Source organism: Poecilia mexicana, unplaced genomic scaffold (assembly GCF_051168715.1).
Source record: "Poecilia mexicana isolate PSO_F unplaced genomic scaffold, ASM5116871v1 scaffold_8, whole genome shotgun sequence".
Taxonomy (NCBI): Eukaryota; Metazoa; Chordata; class Actinopteri; order Cyprinodontiformes; family Poeciliidae; genus Poecilia; species Poecilia mexicana.
Genome location: NW_028263377.1, coordinates 25,017,057 through 25,021,117, shown reverse-complemented (window position 1 = coordinate 25,021,117; position 4,061 = coordinate 25,017,057).

The window sequence follows — 4,061 nt, the reverse complement described above, 5'->3', positions numbered from 1 at the left end:
CTGTGGAGAGATTGAGAAAGTTGGGTTTACTTTTAACAAAGATCCTCAGACTTCAATCTTAAAGTAAGTTTGTTAGCTTGTCAAATAATGCTAAAAACCGTATTCATTTTATTTCAAATTATTCTTAGATAAAGAGATTTTAGTCTGGTCATTTCAGAATGAGATGTTTTAGGGCATCTTGTCAATTTAAATTCAAATAAAAACACTTCTGCCCAGGTCCCCAAACTCAACTTTTACATTCGCACAGAAAAATGGCTGCAAACAGATGCGCAATTATTGGTGATGCACAGTTACAGAACTGTGCATCACCAACAATACAGCATATAATTTCTGGATGGTAAGTCAACAACAAAACAGCAGCCATTATGCAGCACATACAGAGGTAAAACCAGCTGACCAAACAAGCTGGAGGTCCACTTAGGTTGCTAGGTGACGGGCGGAATTCTGCTGGTGTTGCTAGGTGACGGCACTCTGCCTGCTGATTTGTGGCATTACATTCTGGAAGTTTTTGAAACATTTCATTTCACAGACAATGAAAAGTATTAACTTATTGCCAAAAACCATCAGTGTGGTTTTTTTAAAGCACTTTGGCTTAAAATTTTTTACAAAAACATGCAAAATGTGACTTTTACACAGTAACTCCCTTCTAAATTAGCTTGTGCTATAAACACTTAGATGCAAACATGGGACCGATGTTCTGTTCAGTTTGTCTATGTTGATTTGTGTCTGTACCTATCAAATAAACTTAAATTAAGTATAAAACTCCATGTTTTATACATTGCTTTTGCTTAATTTTCTGTATGTAATTTGTGTTTAACTTTTTTGTGATCTGTGTCTTGAAAGATGCTAAATCAATAACGTTCCACTTTACTACTGAAGGCCTATGTAGTCTCTCCATTGTGTAACAGAGTATTTAAAGAATACCAACCTTCTGTTTGAGATAAAACTTTACTGCCTTGCATCTGCAGGGTACCACAGGGTAAATGTTGGGTTTCTACCTTAAGTGTACTTGAGGGTAACTGCTTTTAGCTCCTGGTGTTGAGATGAGTGAGCCTGACTTATCTGTCATACTTAAAGTATTTCTGGGCCTGGACCCACTCGACAAAACAACTTTAAATCTATTTCTGGCAATCAAAATGCTTTGAGGATGAAATAATTCATAATGACAGTTCACAATACTTAGCATGCAGTTTACACGTCAACGGCATCCTCACCTGCTGTGTGAGAGCTTTAAAAGCAACAGGGAGTCTTAATCACAGATAGTGTTTGGACCAATATAAAACATTAAAGTCTTTGCTGCTTCTGCATTGAGAAAATTGAGGAATTCAGCATTTTTATACAAGTTTATAAAGAAAAAAAATGCAGAGTTGTTTCAATAAGTATGGCTTAAAGTGGTCTGCATAAAGTTTCATGTGGAGTTATTGTATCCAGACCTCAACTCTTTGTGGCTTATGTTGGCAAATTTGGCAGCTATCGCTAACCACAAACTGTATCCAGATGCCGACTCCTCTTACAAGTGACTTGCTGGTAAATGTGAGGCGGCCATGTTTTCTGCATGTAATATCAGAGGAGAAGTTTCCCATTTATTTGATGCGGTGTCACAGAGGTAGAAGGTAAAGATACTTTTCTGTTATTTCATCCATTCAAACACATAAATGCTCATATATTGGCCCTCTGGCGCACAAATTCATTAAGATCTTTCATTTCTCAGGCTGTGAAACCAGCTCAAAGTTTTAACCTGAGGCAGACACCCTGCCTACATTTAGGACCAGGCTTAAAGGTGACCTTATATGCTTCATTGGACACATTAGGAAAGGTAAGTGGTCTATATAAACCCCATTCATTAATTTTTCAAATTTCTTAGATAATGAGCTATTAGTCTGTTCAGTGTCAGAATGAGCTAGTTTCGGGTTTCTTGTCACTTAAAATCCAAATAAGCTTCTGCTGGCCAACTCAAGGTTTACACTCGCATGGGAAAATGGCTGCAAACAGATGCACAATTAAACAACTGTACATCCTTAAAAGCGGAAGTGGAGCCTCCCGCACAACCAACAAGAATTCAGCAATGGGTTCCTGGATGGTAAGTCAACAACAGCAGCCATTGTACAGCTTATACAGTGATAAATCCAGCTGACCAAATGTGCTGGAGCTCGGTTTGGACTGCTATTGATTTGTGATCTCACCACTGAGAGGTTTTTGAACTGGCTGATTTTCCAGGCATCAAAAAATGTTAACATATTGTAAAAAAAACAACTTGGATTGCTTTTAGAAGCAGTTTAGACCCAAATTGAAGTGCAAATCGTGCAAAATTTGAAGTTAACAAGGACTTATCTTCATCAACAAAATAAAGGTAAATTTAAAGGGAACCTATTGGGCAAAATTCATATTTTGCACCTATGTATGCCTCCATTTTGATCTCTACTGCTTCTAAAAACAACCGAGGCGCTTAAAAGAAACAACAAGTCACTTTCTGGTGTTAGGTTAGTATTTTTTTGGTGTCTAGAAAATGAGCCATTCCATAATCCTCCCAAATGAAACATCACATTCAACGGGCTGCACTGTTACCTAGCAACCATAGACAAGCCCAGGCCTGTTACCTAGCAACCCAGTCATAATTCCAGGATGTTTGGTTACCTGGAAAAGACAAGTGTTTTGTTGTTGACTCACCATCCAGAAGCCACTTTCTGCATTCTTGTTGGTTGTGCAGGAGGCTCCACTTCTGCTTTTCAAAGATGTATGGTGGTATAATTGCGCATCTGTCTGCAGCCATTTTGATGTGCAAGTCTGAAGTTGACTTGGGGGGGAGTGACCAGCAGCAGCTTATTTGGATTTAAAGTGACAGAGACCCTAAAATAGCTCATTCTGAACTGAACAGACCGAAATCTCACTATCTGAGAAAGATTTTGTGCAAAATCAAGTAACACGTTTTTATAGATCAGAGACCTATCCTTCCCTATTCAAGGAAGCGTAATAGGTCACCTTTAAGGCAGGTAACTAAGATACTCCTCTTCCCAGCTGATCCCATGGCATAGCCAGGCTAGAAAGGATCCGTTGCCCCGTCAGGAAGTTTTGGGATGTTCAAATCTACAAGGAAGCTCATTTTGGCTAAACCCCGACTTCAGATTCAAGGGACTAAATCCACTTTCTCCATTCCCATTCACAGGAGGCAGCTTATCCTGGGGAAATTGGAGTTCAGCCACATATTTCTGCTTAAATCTTTGCTTTAGGCACGTGAAGTTTAAAATAGTTGGCCTACACTTTGTTTTTGGAGGGGTGATAGCATTCTCACGTCAGGAAATCTGCAAATAATTAGAGGTAAATACCGCTGTGCAGGAAACGTACGCTGAGGCTTCAAGGAAAGACTGCAGCCAAACAAAAATAAAGGCTTTCTTCTGACAGGTATTCGAATCAAAGGAATTATTTATTTAACGGACAACTGTGGGATTTCTTTGCGGTCAATGGTTATCCATTGATTGTGTAAATTGTCATTTTGAAAATAAATTTGCTTATTGAAAACACGTAATTTTTTTTAGCCATCTTGAAATTGGTGTATTTCACAAAACTGCAATGGAAACAGTTTTTTTCGGATCACAAATGTCACATGACCAACAACCAGATGTTGCCTCTGGCAGAAACCACGAAGAAGAAGACGACAGGAAGTAGTTGGAGGATGATGGTGCAGCATGTTTTTTAATGATTTATGACATGAACAACCTTATTCATGTGTGATTTTAATTCTGTTTCTTATTTAATGGAAACACCACAATTACAAAATTGTGTTGTGTCAACATTAGTGGAATACTTACAAAGTTTTACACACATTTGTGTTGGAATCGCAACTATTACTGATGAAACCATCAGTAATAGTTTGTTTCTGCAATTTAATGCCCTATTTCTGCATTAAATTGCAGAAATAGGGCAAACCTGCACAAATAGGCCTGTCATGATAATATGATAATAATATTGTTGTTTTCAGACAATTTTCAACTAATATAATAATAATGTCCTTCTAATGCAAGAACACAAAGATCAATAAACTTTACATTTTAACAAATATTTAA